This window comes from Pleurodeles waltl, chromosome 1_2, assembly GCF_031143425.1.
Source record: "Pleurodeles waltl isolate 20211129_DDA chromosome 1_2, aPleWal1.hap1.20221129, whole genome shotgun sequence".
NCBI lineage: Eukaryota > Metazoa > Chordata > Amphibia > Caudata > Salamandridae > Pleurodeles > Pleurodeles waltl.
The window spans coordinates 105,531,726-105,549,951 of NC_090437.1; positions in this window are offsets into that span (position 1 = coordinate 105,531,726).

Consider the following 18,226-nt stretch of genomic DNA (forward strand, 5'->3'; position numbering starts at 1 on the left):
TCTCTCAAGTCTCTACAGTGGGTGGGTTGCCCACTGGACCATCCTGAGGAGTGCAAAGCCACAATCTCTCAAATCTCTTCAGTGGGTGGGTTGCCCACTGGACCATCCTGGGGAGTGCACAGCCACAGTCTCTAAAGTCTCTACAGTGGGTGGTTTGCCCACTGTTCAATCCTGGGGAGTGCAAAGCCACAGTCTCTCAAGTCTCTACAGTGGGTGGGTTGCCCACTGGACCATCCTGGGGAGTGCAAAGCCACAGTCTCTCAAGTCTCTACAGTGGGTGGGTTGCCCACTGTACTATTCTGGGGAGTGCAAAGCCACAGTCTCTCAAGTCTATACAGTGGGTGGTTTGCCCACTGTTCAATCCTGGGGAGTGCAATGCCACAGTCTCTCAAGTCTCTACAGTGGGTGGGTTGCTCACTGGACCATCCTGGGGAGTGCAAAGCCACAGTCTCTCAAGTCTCCACAGTGTGTGGGTTGCCCACTGGACCATCCTGGGGAGTGCAAAGCCACAGTCTCTCAAGTCTCTACAGTGGATGGGTTGCCCACTGGACCATCCTGGGGAGTGCAAAGCCACAGTCTCTCAAGTCTCTACAGTGGGTGGTTTGCCCACTGTTCAATCCTGGGGAGTGCAAAGCCACAGTCTCTCAAGTCTCTACAGTGGGTGGGTTGCCCACTGGACCATCCTGGGGAGTGCAAAGCCACAATCTCTCAAGTCTCTACAGTGGGTGGGTTGCCCACTGGACCATCCTGGGGAGTGCAAAGCCACAGTCTCTCAAGTCTCTACAGTGGGTGGGTTGCCCACTGTACCATCCTGGGGAGTGCAAAGCCACAGTCTCTCAAGTCTATACAGTGGGTGGTTTGCCCACTGTTCAATCCTGGGGAGTGCAAAGCCACAGTCTCTCAAGTCTCTACAGTGGGTGGTTTGCCCACTTTTCAATCCTGGGGAGTGCAAAGCCACAGTCTCTCAAGTCTCTACAGTGGGTGGGTTGATCACTATACTATCCTGGGGAGTGCAAATCCACAGTCTCTCAAGGCTCTACAGTGGGTGGTTTGCCCACTGTTCAATCCTGGGGAGTGCAAAGCCACAGTCTCTCAAGTCTCTACAGTGGGTGGGTTGCCCACTGGACCAACCTGGGGAGTGCAAAGCCACAATCTCTCAAATCTCTACAGTGGGTGGGTTGCCCACTGGACCATCCTGGGGAGTGCAAAGCCACAGTCTCTCAAGTCTCTACAGTTGGTGGGTTGCCCACTATACTATCCTGGGGAGTGCAATGCCACAGTCTCTAAAGTCTCTACAGTGGGTGGTTTGCCCACTGTTTAATCCTGGGGAGTGCAAAGCCACAGTCTCTCAAGTCTGTACAGTGGGTGGGTTGCCCACTGGACCATCCTGGGGAGTGCAAAGCCACAGTCTCTCAAATCTCTAGAGTGGGTGGGTTGCCCACTGGACCATCCTGGGGAGTGCAAAACCACAGTCTCTCAAGTCTATACAGTGGGTGGTTTGCCCACTGTTCAATCCTGGGGAGTTCAAAGCCACAGTCTCTCAAGTCTCTACAGTGGGTGGTTTGCCCACTGTTCAATCCTGGGAAGTGCAAAGCCACAATCTATCAAGTCTCTACAGTGGGTGGGTTGCCCACTGTACCATCCAGGGGAGTGCAAAGCCACAGTCTCTCAAGTCTATACAGTGGGTGGTTTGCCCACTGTTCAATCCTGTGGGGTGCAAATCCACAGTCTCTCAAGTCTCTACAGTGGGTGGTTTGCCCACTTTTCAATCCTGGGGAGTACAAAGCCACAGTCTCTCAAGTCTCTACAGTGGGTGGGTTGCCCACTGTACCATCCTGGGGAGTGCAAAGCCACAGTCTCTCAAGTCTATACCGTGGGTGGTTTGCCCACTGTCCAATCCTGGGGAGTGCAAAGCCACAGTCTCTCAAGTCTCTACAGTGGGTGGTTTGCACACTGTTCAATCTTGGGGAGTGCAAAGCCACAGACTCTCAAGTCTCTACAGTGGGTGGGTTGCCCACTGGACCATCCTGGGGAGTGCAAAGCCACAGTCTCTCAAGTCTCTACAGTGGGTGGGTTGCCCACTGGACCATCCAGGGGAGTGCAAAGCCACAGTCTATCAAGTCTATACAGTGGGTGGTTTGCCCACTGTTCAGTCCTGGGGAGTGCAAAGCCACAGTCTCTCAAGTCTCTACAGTGGGTGGGTTGCCCACTGGACCATCCTGGGGAGTGCAAAGCCACAATCTCTCAAGTCTCTACAGTGGGTGGGTTGCCCACTGGACCATCCTGGGGAGTGCAAAGCCACAGTCTCTCAAGTCTCTACAGTGGGTGGGTTGCCCACTGGACCATCCTGGGGAGTGCAAAGCCACAGTCTCTCAAGTCTCTACAGTGGGTGGGTTGCCCACTGGACCATCCTGGGGAGAGCAAAGCCACAGTCTCTCAAGTCTCTACAGTGGGTGGGTTGCCCACTGGACCATCCTGAGGAGTGCAAAGCCACAATATCTCAAATCTCTTCAGTGGGTGGGTTGCCCACTGGACCATCCTGGGGAGTGCAAAGCCACAGTCTCTAAAGTCTCTACAGTGGGTGGTTTGCCCACTGTTCAATCCTGGGGAGTGCAAAGCCACAGTCTCTCAAGTCTCTACAGTGGGTGGGTTGCCCACTGGACCATCCTGGGGAGTGCAAAGCCACAGTCTCTCAAGTCTCTACAGTGGGTGGGTTGCCCACTGTACTATTCTGGGGAGTGCAAAGCCACAGTCTCTCAAGTCTATACAGTGGGTGGTTTGCCCACTGTTCAATCCTGGGGGGTGCAAAGCCACAGTCTCTCAAGTCTCTACAGTGGGTGGTTTGCCCACTTTTCAATCCTGGGGAGTACAAAGCCACAGTCTCTCAAGTCTCTACAGTGGGTGGGTTGCCCACTGGACCATCCTGGGGAGTGCAAAGCCACAATCTCTCAAATCTCTACAGTGGGTGGGTTGCCCACTGGACCCTCCTGGGAGTGCAAAGCCACAGTCTCTAAAGTCTCTACAGTGGGTGGTTTGCCCACTGTTCAATCCTGGGGAGTGCAAAGCCACAGTCTCTAAAGTCTCTACAGTGGGTGGTTTGCCCACTGTTCAATCCTGGGGAGTGCAAAGCCACAGTCTCTCAAGTCTCTACAGTGGGTGGGTTGCCCACTGGACCATCCTGGGGAGTGCAAAGCCACAGTCTCTCAAGTCTCTACAGTGGGTGGGTTGCCCACTGGACCATCCTGGGGAGTGCAAAGCCACAGTCTCTCAAGTCTCTACAGTGGATGGGTTGCCCACTGGACCATCCTGGGGAGTGCAAAGCCACAGTCTTTCAAGTCTCTACAGTGGGTGGTTTGCCCACTGTTCAATCCTGGGGAGTGCAAAGCCACAGTCTCTCAAGTCTCTACAGTGGGTGGGTTGCCCACTGGACCATCCTTGGGAGTGCAAAGCCACAGTCTCTCAAGTCTCTACAGTGGGTGGGTTGCCCACTGGACCATCCTGGGGAGTGCAAAGCCACAGTCTCTCAAGTCTCTACAGTGGGTGGGTTGCCCACTGTACCATCCTGGGGAGTGCAAAGCCACAGTCTCTCAAGTCTATACAGTGGGTGGTTTTCCCACTGTTCAATCCTGGGGAGTGCAAAGCCACAGTCTCTCAAGTCTCTACAGTGGGTGGGTTGCCCACTGGACCATCCTGGGGAGTGCAAAGCCACGGTCTCTCAAGTCTCTACAGTGGGTGGGTTGCCCACTGGACCATCCTGGGGAGTGCAAAGCCACAGTCTCTCAAGTCTCTACAGTGGGTGGGTTGCCCACTGGACCATCCTGGGGAGTGCAAAGCCACAGTCTCTCAAGTCTCTACAGTGGGTGGTTTGCCCACTTTTCAATCCTGGGGAGTGCAAAGCCACAGTCTCTCAAGTCTCTACAGTGGGTGGGTTGCCCACTATACTATCCTGGGGAGTGCAAAGCCACAGTCTCTCAAGTCTCTACAGTGGGTGGTTTGCCCACTGTTCAATCCTGGGGAGTGCAAAGCCACAGCCTCTCAAGTCTCTACAGTGGGTGGGTTGCCCACTGGACCATCCTGGGGAGTGCAAATCCACAATCTCTCAAATCTCTACAGTGGGTGGGTTGCCCACTGGACCATCCTGGGGAGTGCAAAGCCACAGTCTCTCAAGTCTCTACAGTTGGTGGGTTGCCCACTGGACCATCCTGGGGAGTGCAGAGCCACAGTCTCTAAAGTCTCTACAGTGGGAGGTTTGCCCACTGTTCAATCCTGTGGAGTGCAAAGCCACAGTCTCTCAAGTCTCTACAGTGGGTGGGTTGCCCACTGGACCATCCTGGGGAGTGCAAAGCCACAGTCTCTCAAGTCTCTACAGTGGATGGGTTGCCCACTGGACCATCCTGGGGAGTGCAAAGCCACAGTCTCTCAAATCTATACAGTGGGTGGTTTGGCCACTGTTCAATCCTGGGGAGTGCAAAGCCACAGTCTCTCAAGTCTCTACAGTGGGTGGTTTGCCCACTGTTCAATCCTGGGAAGTGCAAAGCCACAGTCTCTCAAGTCTCTACAGTGGGTGGGTTGCCCACTGTACCATCCAGGGGCGTGCAAAGCCACAGTCTCTCAAGTCTATACAGTGGGTGGTTTGCCCACTGTTCAATCCTGGGGGGTGCAAAGCCACAGTCTCTCATGTCTCTACAGTGGGTGGGTTGCCCACTGTACCATCCTGGGGAGTGCAAAGCCACAATCTCTCAAGTCTCTACAGTGGGTGGGTTGCCCACTGGACCATCCTGGGGAGTGCAAAGCCACAGTCTCTAAAGTCTCTACAGTGGGTGGGTTGTCCACTGTACCATCCTAGGGAGTGCAAAGCCACAGTCTCTCAAGTCTATACAGTGGGTGGTTTGCCCACTGCTCAATCCTGGGGAGTGCAAAGCCACAGTCTCTCAAGTCTCTACAGTGGGTGGTTTGCCCACTTTTCAATCCTGGGGAGTGCAAAGCCACAGTCTCTCAAGTCTCTACAGTGAGTGGGTTGCCCACTATACTATCCTGGGGAGTGCAAAGCCACAGTCTCTCAAGTCTCTACAGTCGGTGGTTTGCCCACTGTTCAATCCTGGGGAGTGCAAAGCCACAGTCTCTCAAGTCTCTACAGTGGGTGGGTTGCCCACTGGACCATCCTGGGGAGTGCAAAGCCACAATCTCTCAAATCTCTTCAGTGGGTGGGTTGCCCACTGGACCATCCTGGGGAGTGCAAAGCCACAGTCTCTAAAGTCTCTACAGTGGGTGGTTTGCCCACTGTTCAATCCTGGGGAGTGCAAAGCCACAGTCTCTCAAGTCTCTACAGTGGGTGGGTTGCCCACTGGACCATCCTGGGGAGTGCAAAGCCACAGTCTCTCAAGTCTCTACAGTGGGTGGGTTGCCCACTGTACTATTCTGGGGAGTGCAAAGCCACAGTCTCTCAAGTCTATACAGTGGGTGGTTTGCCCACTGTTCAATCCTGGGGAGTGCAAAGTCACAGTCTCTCAAGTCTCTACAGTGGGTGGTTTGCCCACTGTTCAATCCTGGGAAGTGCAAAGCCACAGTCTCTCAAGTCTCCACAGTGGGTGGGTTGCCAACTGTACCATCCAGGGGAGTGCAAAGCCCCAGTCTCTCAAGTCTATACAGTGGGTGGTTTGCCCACTGTTCAATCCTAGGGAGTGCAAAGCCACAGTCTCTCAAGTCTCTACAGTGGGTGGTTTGCCCACTTTTCAATCCTGGGGAGTTCAAAGCCACAGTCTCTCAAGTCTCTACAGTGGGTGAGTTGTCCACTATACTATCCTGGGGAGTGCAAAGCCACAGTCTCCCAAGTCTCTACAGTGGGTGGGTTGCCCACTGGACCATCCTGGGGAGTGCAAAGCCACAGTCTCTCAAGTCTCTACAGTTGGTGGGTTGCCCACTGGACCATCCTGGGGAGTGCAAAGCCACAGTCTCTCAAGTCTCTACAGTGGGTGGGTTGCCCACTATACTATCCTGGGGAGTGCAAAGCCACAGTCTCTCAAGTCTCTACAGTGGGTGGTTTGCCCACTGTTCAATCCTGGGGAGTGCAAAGCCACAGTCTCTCAAGTCTCTACAGTGGGTGGGTTGCCCACTGGACCACCCTGGGGAGTGCAAATCCACAATCTCTCAAATCTCTACAGTGGGTGGGTTGCCCACTGGACCATCCTGGGGAGTGCAAAGCCACAGTCTCTCAAGTCTCTACAGTTGGTGGGTTGCCCACTGGACCATCCTGGGGAGTGCAGAGCCACAGTCTCTAAAGTCTCTACAGTGGGAGTTTTGCCCACTGTTCAATCCTGTGGAGTGCAAAGCCACAGTCTCTCAAGTCTCTACAGTGGGTGGGTTGCCCACTGGACCATCCTGGGGAGTGCAAAGCCACAGTCTCTCAAGTCTCTACAGTGGATGGGTTGCCCACTGGACCATCCTGGGGAGTGCAAATCCACAGTCTCTCAAGTCTATACAGTGGGTGGTTTGGCCACTGTTCAATCCTGGGGAGTGCAAAGCCACAGTCTCTCAAGTCTCTACAGTGGGTGGTTTGCCCACTGTTCAATCCTGGGAAGTGCAAAGCCACAGTCTCTCAAGTCTCTAAAGTGGGTGGGTTGCCCACTGTACCATCCAGGGGCGTGCAAAGCCACAGTCTCTCAAGTCTATACAGTGGGTGGTTTGCCCACTGGTCAATCCTGGGGGGTGCAAAGCCACAGTCTCTCAAGTCTCTACAGTGGGTGGGTTGCCCACTGGACCATCCTGGGGAGTGCAAAGCCACAGTCTCTCAAGTCTCTACAGTGGGTGGGTTGCCCACTGTACCATCCTAGGGAGTGCAAAGCCACAGTCTCTCAAGTCTATACAGTGGGTGGTTTGCCCACTGTTCAATCCTGGGCAGTGCAAAGCCACAGTCTCTCAAGTCTCTACAGTGGGTGGTTTGCCCACTTTTCAATCCTGGGGAGTGCAAAGCCACAGTCTCTCAAGTCTCTACAGTGGGTGGGTTGCCCACTTTTCAATCCTGGGGAGTGCAAAGCCACAGTCTCTCAAGTCTCTACAGTGGGTGGTTTGCCCACTTTTCAATCCTGGGGAGTACAAAGCCACAGTCTCTCAAGTCTCTACAGTGGGTGGGTTGCCCACTGTACCATCCTGGGGAGTGCAAAGCCACAGTCTCTCAAGTCTATACAGTGGGTGGTTTGCCCACTGTCCAATCCTGGGGAGTGCAAAGCCACAGTCTCTCAAGTCTCTACAGTGGGTGGTTTGCCCACTGTTCAATCTTGGGGAGTGCAAAGCCACAGACTCTCAAGTCTCTACAGTGGGTGGGTTGCCCACTGGACCATCCTGGGGAGTGCAAAGCCACAGTCTCTCAAGTCTCTACAGTGGGTGGTTTGCCCACTGTTCAATCCTGGGGAGTGCAAAGCCACAGTCTCTCAAGTCTCTACAGTGGGTGGATTGCCCACTGGACCATCCTGGGGAGTGCAAAGCCACAATCTCTCAAATCTCTTCAGTGGGTGGGTTGCCCACTGGACCATCCTGGGGAGTGCAAAGCCACAGTCTCTAAAGTCTCTACAGTGGGTGGTTTGCCCACTGTTCAATCCTGGGGAGTGCAAAGCCACAGTCTCTCAAGTCTCTACAGTGGGTGGGTTGCCCACTGGACCCTCCTGGGGAGTGCAAAGCCACAGTCTCTCAAGTCTCTACTGTGGGTGGGTTGCCCACTGGACCATTCTGGGGAGTGCAAAGCCACAGTCTCTCAAGTCTATACAGTGGGTGGTTTGCCCACTGTTCAATCCTGGGATGTGCAAAGCCACAGTCTCTCAAGTCTCTACAGTGGGTGGTTTGCCCACTGTTCAATCCTGGGAACTGCAAAGCCACAGTCTCTCAAGTCTCTACAGTGGGTGGGTTGCCCACTGTACCATCCAGGGGAGTGCAAAGCCACAGTCTCTCAAGTCTATACAGTGGGTGGTTTGCCCACTGTTCAATCCTGGGGGGTGCAAAGCCACAGTCTCTCAAGTCTCTACAGTGGGTGGGTTGCCCACTGGACCATCCTGGGGAGTGCAAAGCCACAATCTCTCAAGTCTCTACAGTGGGTGGGTTGCCCACGGGACCATCCTGGGGAGTGCAAAGCCACAGTCTCTCAAGTCTCTACAGTGGGTGGGTTGCCCACTGTACCATCCTAGGGAGTGCAAAGCCACAGTCTCTCAAGTCTATACAGTGGGTGGTTTGCCCACTGTTCAATCCTGGAGAGTGCAAAGCCACAGTCTCTCAAGTCTCTACAGTGGGTGGGTTGCCCACTATACTATCCTGGGGAGTGCAAAGCCACAGTCTCTCAAGTCTCTACAGTGGGTGGTTTGCCCACTTTTCAATCCTGGAGAGTGCAAAGCCACAGTCTCTCAAGTCTCTACAGTGGGTGGGTTGCCCACTATACTATCCTGGGGAGTGCAAAGCCACAGTGTCTCAAGTCTCTACAGTGGGCGGGTTGCCCACTGGACCATCCTGGGGAGTGCAAAGCCACAGTCTCTCAAGTCTCTACAGTGGGTGGTTTGCCCACTTTTCGATCCTGGAGAGTGCAAAGCCACAGTCTCTCAAGTCTCTACAGTGGGTGGGTTGCCCACTGGACCATCCTGAGGAGTGCAAAGCCACAATCTCTCAAATCTCTTCAGTGGGTGGGTTGCCCACTGGACCATCCTGGGGAGTGCAAAGCCACAGTCTCTAAAGTCACTACAGTGGGTGGTTTGCCCACTGTTCAATCCTGGGGAGTGCAAAGCCACAGTCTCTCAAGTCTCTACAGTGGGTGGGTTGCCCACTGGAACATCCTGGGGAGTGCAAAGCCACAGTCTCTCAAGTCTCTACAGTGGGTGGGTTGCCCACTGTACTATTCTGGGGAGTGCAAAGCCACAGTCTCTCAAGTCTATACAGTGGGTGGTTTGCCCACTGTTCAATCCTGGGGAGTGCAATGCCACAGTCTCTCAAGTCTCTACAGTGGGTGGGTTGCTCACTGGACCATCCTGGGGAGTGCAAAGCCACAGTCTCTCAAGTCTCCAAGGTGTGTGGGTTGCCCACTGGACCATCCTGGGGAGTGCAAAGCCACAGTCTCTCAAGTCTCTACAGTGGATGGGTTGCCCACTGGACCATCCTGGGGAGTGCAAAGCCACAGTCTCTCAAGTCTCTACAGTGGGTGGCTTGCCCACTGTTCAATCCTGGGGAGTGCAAAGCCACAGTCTCTCAAGTCTCTACAGTGGGTGGGTTGCCCACTGGACCATCCTGGGGAGTGCAAAGCCACAATCTCTCAAGTCTCTACAGTGGGTGGGTTGCCCACTGGACCATCCTGGGGACTGCAATGCCACAGTCTCTCAAGTCTCTACAGTGGGTGGGTTGCCCACTGTACCATCCTGGGGAGTGCAAAGCCACAGTCTCTCAAGTCTATACAGTGGGTGGTTTGCCCACTGTTCAATCCTGGGGAGTGCAAAGCCACAGTCTCTCAAGTCTCTACAGTGGGTGGTTTGCCCACTTTTCAATCCTGGGGAGTGCAAAGCCACAGTCTCTCAAGTCTCTACAGTGGGTGGGTTGCCCACTATACTATCCTGGGGAGTGCAAATCCACAGTCTCTCAAGGCTCTACAGTGGGTGGTTTGCCCACTGTTCAATCCTGGGGAGTGCAAAGCCACAGTCTCTCAAGTCTCTACAGTGGGTGGGTTGCCCACTGGACCAACCTGGGGAGTGCAAAGCCACAATCTCTCAAATCTCTACAGTGGGTGGGTTGCCCACTGGACCATCCTGGGGAGTGCAAAGCCACAGTCTCTCAAGTCTCTACAGTTGGTGGGTTGCCCACTATACTATCCTGGGGAGTGCAATGCCACAGTCTCTAAAGCCTCTACAGTGGGTGGTTTGCCCACTGTTCAATCCTGGGAAGTGCAAAGCCACAATCTATCAAGTCTCTACAGTGGGTGGGTTGCCCACTGTACCATCCAGGGGAGTGCAAAGCCACAGTCTCCCAAGTCTATACAGTGGGTGGTTTGCCCACTGTTCAATCCTGGGGGGTGCAAAGCCACAGTCTCTCAAGTCTCTACAGTGGGTGTTTGCCCACTTTTCAATCCTGGGGAGTACAAAGCCACAGTCTTTCAAGTCTCTACAGTGGGTGGTTTGCCCACTGTTCAATCCTGGGAAGTGCAAAGCCACAATCTATCAAGTCTCTACAGTGGGTGGGTTGCCCACTGTACCATCCAGGGGAGTGCAAAGCCACAGTCTCCCAAGTCTATACAGTGGGTGGTTTGCCCACTGTTCAATCCTGGGGGGTGCAAAGCCACAGTCTCTCAAGTCTCTACAGTGGGTGGTTTGCCCACTTTTCAATCCTGGGGAGTACAAAGCCACAGTCTCTCAAGTCTCTACAGTGGGTGGGTTGCCCACTGTACCATCCTGGGGAGTGCAAAGCCACAGTCTCTCAAGTCTATACAGTGGGTGGTTTGCCCACTGTCCAATCCTGGGGAGTGCAAAGCCACAGTCTCTCAAGTCTCTACAGTGGGTGGTTTGCCCACTGTTCAATCTTGGGGAGTGCAAAGCCACAGACTCTCAAGTCTCTACAGTGGGTGGGTTGCCCTCTGGACCATCCTGGGGAGTGCAAAGCCACAGTCTCTCAAGTCTCTACAGTGGGTGGGTTGCCCACTGGACCATCCAGGGGAGTGCAAAGCCACAGTCTATCAAATCTATACAGTGGGTGGTTTGCCCATTGTTTAGTCCTGGGTAGTGCAAAGCCACAGTCTCTCAAGTCTCTACAGTGGGTGGGTTGCCCACTGGACCATCCTGGGGAGTGCAAAGCCACAATCTCTCAAGTCTCTACAGTGGGTGGGTTGCCCACTAGACCATCCTGGGGAGTGCAAAGCCACAGTCTCTCAAGTCTCTACAGTGGGTGGGTTGCCCACTGGACCATCCTGGGGAGTGCAAAGCCACAGTCTCTCAAGTCTCTACAGTGGGTGGGTTGCCCACTGGACCATCCTGGGGAGAGCAAAGCCACAGTCTCTCAAGTCTCTACAGTGGGTGGGTTGCCCACTGGACCATCCTGAGGAGTGCAAAGCCACAATCTCTCAAATCTCTTCAGTGGGTGGGTTGCCCACTGGACCATCCTGGGGAGTGCAAAGCCACAGTCTCTAAAGTCTCTACAGTGGGTGGTTTGCCCACTGTTCAATCCTGGGGAGTGCAAAGCCACAGTCTCTCAAGTCTCTACAGTGGGTGGGTTGCCCACTGGACCATCCTGGGGAGTGCAAAGCCACAGTCTCTCAGGTCTCTACAGTGGGTGGGTTGCCCACTGTACTATTCTGGGGAGTGCAAAGCCACAGTCTCTCAAGTCCATACAGTGGGTGGTTTGCCCACTGTTCAATCCTGGGGGGTGCAAAGCCACAGTCTCTCAAGTCTCTACAGTGGGTGGTTTGCCCACTTTTCAATCCTGGGGAGTACAAAGCCACAGTCTCTCAAGTCTCTACAGTGGGTTGGTTGCCCACTGGACCATCCTGGGGAGTGCAAAGCCACAATCTCTCAAATCTCTACAGTGGGTGGGTTGCCCACTGGACCCTCCTGGGGAGTGCAAAGCCACAGTCTCTAAAGTCTCTACAGTGGGTGGTTTGCCCACTGTTCAATCCTGGGGAGTGCAAAGCCACAGTCTCTCAAGTCTCTACAGTGGGTGGGTTGCCCACTGGACCATCCTGGGGAGTGCAAAGCCACAGTCTCTCAAGTCTCTACAGTGGGTGGGTTGCCCACTGGACCATCCTGGGGAGTGCAAAGCCACAGTCTCTCAAGTCTCTACAGTGGATGGGTTGCCCACTGGACCATCCTGGGGAGTGCAAAGCCACAGTCTTTCAAGTCTCTACAGTGGGTGGTTTGCCCACTGTTCAATCCTGGGGAGTGCAAAGCCACAGTCTCTCAAGTCTCTACAGTGGGTGGGTTGCCCACTGGACCATCCTTGGGAGTGCAAAGCCACAGTCTCTCAAGTCTCTACAGTGGGTGGGTTGCCCACTGGACCATCCTGGGGAGTGCAAAGCCACAGTCTCTCAAGTCTCTACAGTGGGTGGGTTGCCCACTGTACCATCCTGGGGAGTGCAAAGCCACAGTCTCTCAAGTCTATACAGTGGGTGGTTTTCCCACTGTTCAATCCTGGGGAGTGCAAAGCCACAGTCTCTCAAGTCTCTACAGTGGGTGGGTTGCCCACTGGACCATCCTGGGGAGTGCAAAGCCACAGTCTCTCAAGTCTCTACAGTGGGTGGGTTGCCCACTGGACCATCCTGGGGAGTGCAAAGCCACAGTCTCTCAAGTCTCTACAGTGGGTGGGTTGCCCACTGGACCATCCTGGGGAGTGCAAAGCCACAGTCTCTCAAGTCTCTACAGTGGGTGGTTTGCCCACTTTTCAATCCTGGGGAGTGCAAAGCCACAGTCTCTCAAGTCTCTACAGTGGGTGGGTTGCCCACTATACTATCCTGGGGAGTGCAAAGCCACAGTCTCTCAAGTCTCTACAGTGGGTGGTTTGCCCACTGTTCAATCCTGGGGAGTGCAAAGCCACAGCCTCTCAAGTCTCTACAGTGGGTGGGTTGCCCACTGGACCATCCTGGGGAGTGCAAATCCACAATCTCTCAAATCTCTACAGTGGGTGGGTTGCCCACTGGACCATCCTGGGGAGTGCAAAGCCACAGTCTCTCAAGTCTCTGCAGTTGGTGGGTTGCCCACTGGACCATCCTGGGGAGTGCAAAGCCACAGTCTCTAAAGTCTCTACAGTGGGAGGTTTGCCCACTATTCAATCCTGGGGAGTGCAAAGCCACACTCTCTAGTCTCTACAGTGGGTGGGTTGCCCACTGGACCATCCTGGGGAGTGCAAAGCCAGAGTCTCTCAAGTCTCTACAGTGGGTGGGTTGCCCACTGGACCATTCTGGGGAGTGCAAAGCCACAGTCTCTCAAGTCTATACAGTGGGTGGTTTGCCCACTGTTCAATCCTGGGGTGTGCAAAGCCACAGTCTCTCAAGTCTCTACAGTGGGTGGTTTGCCCACTGTTCAATCCTGGGAAGTGCAAAGCCACAGTCTCTCAAGTCTCTACAGTGGGTGGGTTGCCCACTGTACCATCCAGGGGAGTGCAAAGCCACAGTCTCTCAAGTCTATACAGTGGGTGGTTTGCCCACTGTTCAATCCTGGGGGGTGCAAAGCCACAGTCTCTCAAGTCTCTACAGTGGGTGGGTTGCCCACTGGACCATTCTGGGGAGTGCAAAGCCACAATCTCTCAACTCTCTACAGTGGGTGGGTTGCCCACGGGACCATCCTGGGGAGTGCAAAGCCACAGTCTCTCAAGTCTCTACAGTGGGTGGGTTGCCCACTGTACCATCCTAGGGAGTGCAAAGCCACAGTCTCTCAAGTCTATACAGTGGGTGGTTTGCCCACTGTTCAATCCTGGAGAGTGCAAAGCCACAGTCTCTCAAGTCTCTACAGTGGGTGGGTTGCCCACTATACTATCCTGGGGAGTGCAAAGCCACAGTCTCTCAAGTCTCTACAGTGGGTGGTTTGCCCACTTTTCAATCCTGGAGAGTGCAAAGCCACAGTCTCTCAAGTCTCTACAGTGGGTGGGTTGCCCACTATACTATCCTGGGGAGTGCAAAGCCACAGTGTCTCAAGTCTCTACAGTGGGTGGGTTGCCCACTGGACCATCCTGGGGAGTGCAAAGCCACAGTCTCTCAAGTCTCTGCAGTGGGTGGGTTGCCCACTGTACCATCCTAGGGAGTGCAAAGCCACAGTCTCTCAAGTCTATACAGTGGGTGGTTTGCCCACTGTTCAATCCTGGGGAGTGCAAAGCCACAGTCTCTCAAGTCTCTACAGTGGGTGGGTTGCCCACTGGACCATCCTGAGGAGTGCAAAGCCACAATCTCTCAAATCTCTTCAGTGGGTGGGTTGCCCACTGGACCATCCTGGGGAGTGCAAAGCCACAGTCTCTAAAGTCTCTACAGTGGGTGGTTTGCCCACTGTTCAATCCTGGGGAGTGCAAAGCCACAGTCTCTCAAGTCTCTACAGTGGGTGGGTTGCCCACTGGACCATCCTGGGGAGTGCAAAGCCACAGTCTCTCAAGTCTCTACAGTGGGTGGGTTGCCCACTGTACTATTCTGGGGAGTGCAAAGCCACAGTCTCTCAAGTCTATACAGTGGGTGGTTTGCCCACTGTTCAATCCTGGGGAGTGCAAAGCCACAGTCTCTCAAGTCTCTACAGTGGGTGGTTTGCCCACTGTTCAATCCTGGGAAGTGCAAAGCCATAGTTTCTCAAGTCTCCACAGTGGGTGGGTTGCCAACTGTACCATCCAGGGGAGTGCAAAGCCACAGTCTCTCAAGTCTATACAGTGGGTGGTGTGCCCACTGTTCAATCCTGGGGAGTGCAAAGCCACAGTCTCTCAAGTCTCTACAGTGGGTGGTTTGCCCACTTTTCAATCCTGGGGAGTTCAAAGCCACAGTCTCTCAAGTCTCTACAGTGGGTGGGTTGTCCACTATACTATCCTGGGGAGTGCAAAGCCACAGACTCCCAAGTCTCTACAGTGGGTGGTTTGCCCACTGTTCAATCCTGGGGAGTGCAAAGCCACAGTCTCTCAAGTCTCTACAGTGGGTGGGTTGCCCACTGGACCATCCTGGATAGTGCAAAGCCACAATCTCTCAAATCTCTACAGTGGGTGGGTTGCCCACTGGACCATCCTGGGGAGTGCAAAGCCACAGTCTCTCAAGTCTCTACAGTTGGTGGGTTGCCCACTGGACCATCCTGGGGAGTGCAAAGCCACAGTCTCTAAAGTCTCTACAGTGGGAGGTTTGCCCACTATTCAATCCTGGGGAGTGCAAAGCCACACTCTCTAGTCTCTACAGTGGGTGGGTTGCCCACTGGACCATCCTGGGGAGTGCAAAGCCACAGTCTCTCAAGTCTCTACAGTGGGTGGGTTGCCCACTGGACCATTCTGGGGAGTGCAAAGCCACAGTCTCTCAAGTCTATACAGTGGGTGGTTTGCCCACTGTTCAATCCTGGGGTGTGCAAAGCCACAGTCTCTCAAGTCTCTACAGTGGGTGGTTTGCCCACTGTTCAATCCTGGGAAGTGCAAAGCCACAGTCTCTCAAGTCTCTACAGTGGGTGGGTTGCCCACTGTACCATCCAGGGGAGTGCAAAGCCACAGTCTCTCAAGTCTATACAGTGGGTGGTTTGCCCACTGGACCATCCTGGGGAGTGCAAAGCCACAGTCTCTCAAGTCTCTACAGTGGGTGGGTTGCCCACTGTACTATTCTGGGGAGTGCAAAGCCACAGTCTCTCAAGTCTATACAGTGGGTGGTTTGCCCACTGTTCAATCCTGGGGAGTGCAAAGCCACAGTCTCTCAAGTCTCTACAGTGGGTGGTTTGCCCACTGTTCAATCCTGGGAAGTGCAAAGCCACAGTCTCTCAAGTCTCCACAGTGGGTGGGTTGCCAACTGTACCATCCAGGGGAGTGCAAAGCCACAGTCTCTCAAGTCTATACAGTGGGTGGTTTGCCCACTGTTCAATCCTGGGGAGTGCAAAGCCACAGTCTCTCAAGTCTCTACAGTGGGTGGTTTGCCCACTTTTCAATCCTGGGGAGTTCAAAGCCACAGTCTCTCAAGTCTCTACAGTGGGTGGGCTGTCCACTATACTATCCTGGGGAGTGCAAAGCCACAGTCTCCCAAATCTCTACAGTGGGTGGGTTGCCCACTGGACCATCCTGGGGAGTGCAAAGCCACAGTCTCTCAAGTCTCAACAGTGGGTGGGTTGCCCACTGGACCATCCTGGGGAGTGCAAAGCCACAGTCTCTCAAGTCTCTACAGTGGGTGGTTTGCCCACTTTTCAATCCTGGGGAGTGCAAAGCCACAGTCTCTCAAGTCTCTACAGTGGGTGGGTTGCCCACTATACTATCCTGGGGAGTGCAAAGCCACAGTCTCTCAAGTCTCTACAGTGGGTGGTTTGCCCACTGTTCAATCCTGGGGAGTGCAAAGCCACAGTCTCTTAAGTCTCTACAGTGGGTGGGTTGCCCACTGGACCATCCTGGGGAGTGCAAATCCACAATCTCTCAAATCTCTACAGTGGGTGGGTTGCCCACTGGACCATCCTGGGGAGTGCAAAGCCACAGTCTCTCAAGTCTCTACAGTTGGTGGGTTGCCCACTGGACCATCCTGGGGAGTGCAGAGCCACAGTCTCTAAAGTCTCTACAGTGGGAGGTTTGCCCACTGTTCAATCCTGTGGAGTGCAAAGCCACAGTCTCTCAAGTCTCTACAGTGGGTGGGTTGCCCACTGGACCATCCTGGGGAGTGCAATGCCACAGTCTCTCAAGTCTCTACAGTGGATGGGTTGCCCACTGGACCATCCTGGGGAGTGCAAAGCCACAGTCTCTCAAGTCTATACAGTGGGTGGTTTGGCCACTGTTCAATCCTGGGGAGTGCAAAGCCACAGTCTCTCAAGTCTCTACAGTGGGTGGTTTGCCCAGTGTTCAATCCTGGGAAGTGCAAAGCCACAGTCTCTCAAGTCTCTACAGTGGGTGGGTTGCCCACTGTACCATCCAGGGGCATGCAAAGCCACAGTCTCTCAAGTCTATACAGTGGGTGGTTTGCCCACTGGTCAATCCTGGGGGGTGCAAAGCCACAGTCTCTCAAGTCTCTACAGTGGGTGGGTTGCCCACTGTACCATCCTGGGGAGTGCAAAGCCACAATCTCTCAAGTCTCTACAGTGGGTGGGTTGCCCACTGGACCATCCTGGGGAGTGCAAAGCCACAGTCTCTCAAGTCTCTACAGTGGGTGGGTTGCCCACTGTACCATCCTAGGGAGTGCAAAGCCACAGTCTCTCAAGTCTATACAATGGGTGGTTTGCCCACTGTTCAATCCTGGGCAGTGCAAAGCCACAGTCTCTCAAGTCTCTACAGTGGGTGGTTTGCCCACTTTTCAATCCTGGGGAGTGCAAAGCCACAGTCTCTCAAGTCTCTACAGTGGGTGGGTTGCCCACTATACTATCCTGGGGAGTGCAAAGCCACAGTCTCTCAAGTCTCTACAGTGGGTGGTTTGCCCACTGTTCAATCCTGGGGAGTGCAAAGCCACAGTCTCTCAAGTCTCTACAGTGGGTGGATTGCCCACTGGACCATCCTGGGGAGTGCAAAGCCACAATCTCTCAAATCTCTTCAGTGGGTGGGTTGCCCACTGGACCATCCTGGGGAGTGCAAAGCCACAGTCTCTAAAGTCTCTACAGTGGGTGGTTTGCCCACTGTTCAATCCTGGGGAGTGCAAAGCCACAGTCTCTCAAGTCTCTACAGTGGGTGGGTTGCCCACTGGACCATCCTGGGGAGTGCAAAGCCACAGTCTCTCAAGTCTCTACAGTGGGTGGGTTGCCCACTGTACTATTCTGGGGAGTGCAAAGCCACAGTCTCTCAAGTCTATACAGTGGGTGGTTTGCCCACTGTTCAATCCTGGGGAGTGCAAAGCCACAGTCTCTCAAGTCTCTACAGTGGGTGGTTTGCCCACTGTTCAATCCTGGGAAGTGCAAAGCCACAATCTCTCAAGTCTCCACAGTGGGTGGGTTGCCAACTGTACCATCCAGGGGAGTGCAAAGCCACAGTCTCTCAAGTCTATACAGTGGGTGGTGTGCCCACTGTTCAATCCTGGGGAGTGCAAAGCCACAGTCGCTCAAGTCTCTACAGTGGGTGGTTTGCCCACTTTTCAATCCTGGGGAGTTCAAATCCACAGTCTCTCAAGTCTCTACAGTGGGTGGGTTGTCCACTATACTATCCTGGGGAGTGCAAAGCCACAGTCTCCCAAGTCTCTACAGTGGGTGGTTTGCCCACTGTTCAATCCTGGGGAGTGCAAAGCCACAGTCTCTCAAGTCTCTACAGTGGGTGGGTTGCCCACTGGGCCATCCTGGATAGTGCAAAGCCACAATCTCTCAAATCTCTACAGTGGGTGGGTTGCCCACTGGACCATCCTGGGGAGTGCAAAGCCACAGTCTCTCAAGTCTCTACAGTTGGTGGGTTGCCCACTGGACCATCCTGGGGAGTGCAAAGCCACACTCTCTAAAGTCTCTACAGTGGGAGGTTTGCCCACTATTCAATCCTGGGGAGTGCAAAGCCACACTCTCTAGTCTCTACAGTGGGTGGGTTGCCCACTGGACCATCCTGGGGAGTGCAAAGCCACAGTCTCTCAAGTCTCTACTGTGGGTGGGTTGCCCACTGGACCATTCTGGGGAGTACAAAG